General features: G+C 38.1%; 1 long non-coding RNA gene across 2 annotated transcripts; it reads right to left on the minus strand.

The window, feature by feature from the left end:
* Window positions 1-1,022: 1,022 nt before the first annotated feature.
* On the minus strand, window positions 1,023-7,348 carry LOC149917034 (uncharacterized). Of its 2 annotated transcripts, none has more exons than XR_016468548.1 (3): window positions 7,039-7,348; window positions 1,927-2,057; window positions 1,023-1,248 (listed from the first exon to the last, which is right to left on the minus strand). It is a non-coding gene; the product is annotated as an uncharacterized LOC149917034 (long non-coding RNA). The 2 variants fall into 2 exon arrangements; XR_016468549.1 differs by lacking the exon at window positions 7,039-7,348 and adding an exon at window positions 2,463-2,549.
* Between the last annotated feature and the right edge of the window lie 563 nt (window positions 7,349-7,911).

Here is a 7,911-nt window from a genome sequence, read left to right on the forward strand (position 1 = left end):
AGGAATATTAACCACAACATCCCTGATTCCAGACAGGGATAATTGCAACTTTTCCTCTCTTACTTCAGTGGCAGAATTATTTTTTCCTTCCCTCTGAGCTTGTATGGTTTCCCTGCCTTTAGCTAGGCACTGTCCTCCAGGCATTTTAGAAGGCATCACAATCTCAGTCAAAACAGGATGAGTGCCACAGCACTTTCTGTGGGCACTGCCAGAAGTGCCAGGCTCTGCACCTGCAGCTTTGCAGTCCCACAACTTACGTCACTTGGATATTGATACTTGCCTTTAGAGAGAAGCCATCACCATAACCTGTCTGAACTTTTCAACTGGTTCAAGTTAACAACAGACGGGATGTACTGTGGCATTTGTAGTACATTTCCTGTCAGGACTCGTAACCAGTAGATATGCAGAGTGACTCAGAACAGCCTTCTCTAAACAAAGTTTTCCTTTATGGATAGGACTTGAACAAACCTCAGCAAAGGTTACAGTGAAGATGCTCTCTTCTTCCAGTTTCCAGTTATCCAGTACAGAATGTTCTCTATGCAGTAGATCTTTTTACGTTTTGTCATCATATATAAGAAAAAACTTTAAACTTTACTATTCAAGGAAAACAAGTTCTCAGAACAGATGTCTTATCTCTTTCATCTAAACAATAGTTGATGCGAAGGTCTGTGGCAGCAAATTTTGGCACCCAGACTTATGAAATAATGCTAGAAGCTGCTGTGAAAGACCATAGCTTCAAATTCAAAATTGTCCAACAAGTGGTGCAGGTGCTGTGATCCCATTTGTAGTTGAAGCAGTGCTTAGAATTTTGAATCTTTAATGTTTAAGTGTTGGCAGATATCCTTATATTTTTCTCCTGATTTTCTTTCTTTCTTTCTTTCCTTTTTTTTTTTTTTTTTGTAAACATCTGCCTGTATTTAACTTAAGAGAAATTTTGTTAAGACATTTGTTAAAGTTTGTTTTAGACCTGACATTATTGTTACAATCATGACTAGCTGCAGATAAACAGCTTGAATTTTGTAGCAGGAAGATGCGTTTTGGATCATTTAATTAATCACTGTATTCTGAATGTAATGCCTAACCAACTTCTGGAGTTATGGAACATAGGTACTTCAGGTAGCTCAATTAGCAGGTGGATGGAGGTGGAGTTTGTCAACATACGAGTTTCTGCATTGATGTTAGGTGAGGAGATCTTTACACGCTGTGTGTATTATCTTAGCAAGGCGTAGTTCATACGGGAGATGCCATCTGTTGTAGAGAAGGGGACATGAAGCACAGAATTCAGTTCTCTGAGCACAGTAGCACTGACTGAACATCTGCTGGAACTGGGCTTGCAGGTTCAAACCCCTTTGTTGTTCAAGGAGTAAATCATTCCAACAGAATGAGGAATAGGATATTACTCAATATGAGGAACAGTGGCAAGGTTTCACTGTGAAATGTGATCCTTGTGATCTAGAAGTTCTCATGGTATCAAAGAATGTACTGATCACGTGCAGCACATCAGTTCATCCTGGTCTCTTATCTTCCCCTTCCTTTATCTTTCCTCCACCCTCCAAGACAAAGTTTTCCCCTGATCGTGAAGGAAGTGAGGGAGCCTGGATGTTACCTCAGGAGAGAAAACTAGAGGAAGGGCTGGGTCACTTAGTCAAGCTAGAGGGAGGAGAAGGAAATGGTCATTGAAAAATAAAGTTCTAAATACAGGACCTTGGGCTAAAAATAGGTTGAAAGACTTGTAAAGAAATGAGGAAAGAAAATAATATAGGCTAAGCAATTTAATCAGGTGTGATCAATTATAGCTTTCAAAGTGTGTGCCCTGTGTGAGACCAACTGCCAGCATCACAATGTAGCGCATCAGTTCTTCTGCGTACTGAACCACTATGAAATGACTAGTATATCTTCTCCCCGCAGCCCACCTATGGGACTTACTGGTTGACTGTAATTCCATGTTGATCTGAATCCTTACTGATGCCTTCATCTGTCATATCCTGGCTATTGCAGCACATCTCTTGTGGCTTTTCTCTCTTCCTCAGATATGATGATTTATGCTGTCTTACACTCTAAATATTCAAAAATAACATAAATGAAGAAGTGGATTGAGTCATATTCAGTTATGATATTGAACGTATGTTGTATCTGTAGAACAATCAAACAACAAAAAAGTAGCTGTTGGTCTTTGTACTGAGCAAACAAGCAAATGTATTTCATTTTTGCCCATTGTAAATTGAGCAGTTTTTCATTCTACTTTTAAAATTTTGCTTGTTTTAATTATTGCTTTTTGGATATTTTTCTACTACTGCCTGTGGCTCCATGAGTGATTGTAGAAGCCATAAAATCAATTTGTGAGCATTTTATTACATTGCTTTCCATTTTTAATGCAGAAAGGATTCAGTGTGAAAAGTTAACTACTTCAAAAGCTGTCCAGTCAGAAATGCTGACATCTTATACCCATATTACAATAGTACCTTTTGTCACAGAGTTCATGTGGAGCAAGTTGGAAAAGGCTGGAAAGAGCTTCATGGGTAGCACTCTGGCTTCCTGTTAAATTCTGAGTTCTTAGAACTGGGAAGAAAATTGGAAGAAAAAAATAAAGGCACAATCAACAATTTTGCTATTCTAAGACTTTTTATGTCGACTATAGCCTTCCTAGACTTTGAAGAACTTCAGAGATACAGATAACATGCTGAAACAGTTAGTCATTTCAAGATGCGAGAAAGAGTTAGTAGTTGAAGACCTAGCAGAGGGGTCTTATGTTTTCAAACAAGGCTGTTCTAATATTAGCTTCAGGAAAATTTGTTAAAGGGAATCAGTTTTTGTTTTGTTTGTTTCTTTGCTTTTTACAAGTTACCAGTGAAAAATCAAGAAAACAGAGAGCATTGTCTCCTGCTGTACTAAATCTGACTAGGATTTGTCAGTGCTTACTGCACACTCCCATTTCTGAACCTCATAAGATGGTGAACAGGCAAAACTGTTGTGTTTCTGGCTAAGAATTAAAAGGGCAGGCTTATAGGCTTATTTCACCCTGTCTTTGAAAGTGCAGGTTGAAAATAAGAGTCTAAAACTTTTTTCTTTTTTTTTTTTCCTGTTTGAGAATTCAAAAGTGGCAGTGCTATACCTTGTGAGCATTCACTGAGTTTTGCAGTGGGACCACTCCTTGATGTCTGCTCACATTCTACCTAATTTGCTTACAACGTCCAATAGGGCACGCAAAAAGTAGGTGCTATTTCACCTAACTGGAAGAATTTTATCTGCTTTACAGATTGGAGACTTAAATACTGAGGAGTAACATTTATCTTCTAAAAATACATTTGGATGTGTATTAAAGCAATTTCCCTATTTCCTTTAGATACAAGCAAGAATACTGCACTTAGTGGAAGCAGGAACTTTGTTTCTTTCACTTCTTGAGAGAAGTACTTTTTGTTCATTACTTCTCTGTTGCAAACAAAGCTTTGCTAGCAGATTCTTGCCCAGTGACAATATCCCTGTGAGATGTGATTTTCAGCTCATGCTCTGAAATCAGCTTGTTGAGGTTGTTTGTAGGTGCAGGATCACAAATTTTTACAGCTCCTTTTTGCAATGTTTTTTATGAGGTGTGTGTCCATAGACACCAGATATAGATCTGCCATCCGTAGTGCGTGCCATCCAGCTAAAGATGCTAATATAAGAGCATTTTACCTGGCTCTGCTTCATGCATTTGCCTTAACTTATCTATAGATGCAGTGGGAAATAAAGTTTTACGAGGTCAGAAGTAGTCAGGATGGAGAACAGGACACAGACCTGATTCTTACTCCAGTGCTTGAGTTTTCAGTCAGAGGTTTCCCAAACTGCTGTCTGAAGAGGTCTGGGTTAAAACGTAGTGCAGGGTTCTCATTCTGTTAATTCCAGCTGTCTCAGGCTGAAATCTTTTGATGCCTCACAGTGTGAAAGCATAAAGGGCAGCTAAAATAAAGTAAAAATAGAAGAGCTCATCCATCTCCCTCCACATCTTCCTCAGACTTCAGGGGAGAAGAAAAGTAATTTTCACTCCACAATATGTCTGACAGAAATCAACGGGATTACCACAGAGAGCAAAGATTAGAAACATTAATTTTCTAGAAGCTGATGGGAAGAACTGTATCTGTAGCAGTACAGACATTCATGTAACATGCTGCACTTGCCAAGTACTTTTTTGCTGTAGGTTGCCAGAGAGGTCTTGAATGTGAATGAGAAGTAGGCAAATGTTAGCAGCTAGGAAAGAAACGAAGGGTAAGGTAAGCTCCCTGCTGAAGTGAGATTCACTTGATCAGAACATTTCTGAAGGGTTTGTAATCCTTTGATTGTCTGATATGAAAAGTCAGATAGTTTAGAAGAGATTATATTAAAAGATAAGAGAAATTCATTGCCTCTTAACAAAACTTCATATATATTTATTTCTTCTTCTTTGTTCTTGTTTCAAAATAAAATGTTTTGACTCTTTCTTCAGCTTTGCAGGATTGGGCTCTGTTTCCAGGTTCCATTTCTGATGTTTGTGAACATGCAGACTCAAAACATGAGTGGAAGAGTTGGTATTTTTGAACTTAAAAGTAATGGAGTGTGCCAGACATCATCAATTCTGTTTGGTTGTAGAGGTGGGTGGGCAACAGTGAGCTTCCACATTGTGGGATTTTAGTTCGCTCCAATTCTTTGCACTAGTAAAGTGAAATATTTTGCCTACACAATATGTACCTTGGATTGCTTTCAAGAAGAAAACTACTTTTTTTCAAGAAGGCCTTCTAAGAAATACAATGATTTCTATGCATCTTCTTGCCTTGAAAAGTGGCAAAATGTTCCCAACAGTGTTATTCCATCACACTTGCGAAAAATGTAATGAGGAACAGATCCAGTTAGGGCTCTTCTCTCTGTTGCACTGGAATGGTGGGGATCTAAACCTGTTGCCAGAGCAATCTGTTGGAAGTACTCTACAAGAATAGGATTATTATTATTACTATTTTTTTTTTTTTTTTACTATTAAGAAAGGGTCCTGATTAACTGGTATTCTGTTAAAAAGGGAAAGCGCAGAATGTGTTTTATTAATCTATTAGGAAAACTTTGTTTTAACTCTTCAAAATGACCCAAAACTTGCAAAGGGATAGATTTCAGGGAGATGTAATAGTATGATCTATCAATAAAATAGCCTGTGTGTTCTCACTGCCACCCTGTAACATCTCAGAAATGACAGTGCATCCTGCTTCATGACAAGTACAGGCATTTGGTTACATCAGATTTGTACCTTCTGGCTGTAAACATGGAGGCAGAAGTTTAGTTTTGTTTAGCTTTTAAAGATTTTTAAGTTATGATAAGAATTCCCCTGCAAGCTGGGAAGAATTCCCCATGAAGTTCAAAGTCGTAATTAGTGTATCTTGTGGTGCAAAACTGCAAGAAACGGTTCAAATGTAAACACAGCTGAAATTAATTAAGACATCTTAGTTTAAAGAAAAGAATAAAGTTTCATCTGGCTTATATTTTTCAAAATAGTAGATTAAAAAATTGTAATTGAGTATCTATATTACTGAAGTGACAGTTCAAAATCGGGAAAGATTGAAGTAGGAGACTTCTACATTTGTGTTAAAATTGTCAAGATAAGCAGGTTTAAGAGGAAAGATATGTTGCTCTGATGCACCATATTCAGTTCTTGCTAGATTTGGCTTACATTAGGAAACATTAGGTCTTGATCTCTGCTTCTGTAGCACATTTCTTATCTCAAGACTGGTAAACACATGCTCTGAGCAGTGCTACCCTACTGCCTAGTGCAGTGCCCGCCCAATGATGCAGTAATCCCGCACCCAGGCATAAAGGCAGTTGAATGAGCCAAGTGATCACCTAAAGCACATGTGTTGCTTTGTCCTGTGTAACTTTTGTATCTCAGTCCTGAAATTAGTTAAGCTGTCCCTGCCTTTGCCATCCTGTGTGCTGAGGTACATATAGTACTGCTGGGGAGGTATGTCATAGCATTGCCTGTTGACTTAGTATTGCAGGAAGCTGTTCATTGAATCAGTCACTTGGAAGCAGAAAAGCAGAGAGTATGAAAGAAGTAGCTGACTGATGGAGGACTGTGAATTAGTCATATTTACTATAGGATGTCATATTTACAATAGGACTTATTCCTACGATAGGTGTTTGTGATGCTGTTCTGTAAACTGTGTGAAAGGCACTGATGACTTGCTCATTTCCTCCCTACTCCTATCCTATTGATAGTTGTCTTATGATCCTCAGCTGTTTTTCCCAGTTGTATCATTATGATCAATCTTTTTGAGCAGCCTACAGTATATGCCCTTAAAATATCCTTGTAGTGTTACAGACACACCTGGCAAAGATTGTTAACCCATCAACTTCCCTTTCATCGATGCCCCCACCTTTCATTGTTTATTTTGCCTGCTTTCCTCCTCTCTTAATGGTAATTGTTCCAATCATGTGGTTGTTCATATACTTTTCTGGTCAGGTAGCTTAGGAGAGCATTGAATGTCATGTTCTGTCACTGCACAAGAATGAGGCAAAAAGGAAGGGTATCCTTTGCTTCTTTCCCAGCTATGAGCCACTAATTTATTTGCAGTAGAGACTGATTACAAGAGTGAGAGAATCAAAAATTGCAAGCCTCTCAGGCCATTTTAGCTTTCTTTGTAAGGGCTAGTTTTTCTCCCATACCAAATTTTAGAAGAACTGCAGTTTTAAAAGGTTAGGAACATTTAAGATTTCCTGTACATCTTTATTTCCATCTATATGAGCATTTTTATCTAATAAAAATTCTGCAACAAAACAGAACAGTGTATTTCTGTAAAATAGGAATAGAAAGTACTCTTACTGCTGTTTTATAACAGTTGAATAGCTCAGGAATGACAGAAATGGCTCACATTGCCAGGTGGGCTGAAAACTGAGGGACACCAATGTTTTTGCCCCAGTGCCCAAGCAGTGTACTTCAACTCATAAACCAATATGCACAGATGGAAGAAACTGTCATAACGTTCTGTCTTGAATTAATGAATAAAATCAACCAAAACTGTGATCAGAAGTATGCAGACTGCTTACCTCCTTAACTTTCAGGTATTTCAAAAACAACTCAGCAGTTATGGCTGCAAGTTCCTATTTCTTGTTTCCTGCGGACAGAAGCCATAACCTGGGGCTCTGCAATCTTAGCAGTTAACGCTAACTTGGAAACGACCTGTGCCATTGCCAGATACTGTGCTTGTTGCACTACATTTTAAAAATAAACTATGAAGTGTGTTATAGAAAGAGGCCAGCACTTCCTTTTTGTTACTAATGTATGAATATTCTTGAAATAATTTGAAGAATTTCTAGAAAAATGGTAAATACTTGTTACTATTACGTAGTAGCTCAGTATCTGACTGGTCATTAGATCAATCTGGTCATTACAAATAGTGAGTCAAAATTTGTCCCTTGTTACACCCGCACAGATCCACTGACGTCACAATTTGTGACCTTCGAACACCTGTATTTATAGCTACAAGTGAGGCAAGTAGGAAATGTAAGGATGGTGGTATTGTATCCCTCACAGAATCATTAGCCATACTAGTAAGGGCTCTGATTAGAAGAATACAATTAACAGGAGGAAGCAGCTGTAAGTAGGTTTCTGTTTTGCTTTTGGTCGATAGGAGCTTCATTTATTTTTTTCAGTAGTGAAGATGGTCAAAGATTTTCAGTCGTTTGAGATTTACTGGAAAGAGGGACATCTTGGTTTCCAATCAACTCAAAAACTGTTCTTCAAGTGATATTTTTGATCTTTCTCCTTAAGCACAAATTGTTTAAATGGTTCCTAGCTAGAGCATCAGGTCTTGTTTTGCTATTCTGAGGACAAGACACAAAATGAAACTCATGTCTATAAACTGGCATGTACAAGTAAAAACTGAGGGAGAAACCATCTTGATGCTTTTGCTACTCCCA

The sequence above is a fragment of the Phasianus colchicus genome, chromosome 8 (genome assembly GCF_987193195.1).
Source record: "Phasianus colchicus chromosome 8, bPhaCol1.hap1.1, whole genome shotgun sequence".
NCBI classification, from domain to species: domain Eukaryota; kingdom Metazoa; phylum Chordata; class Aves; order Galliformes; family Phasianidae; genus Phasianus; species Phasianus colchicus.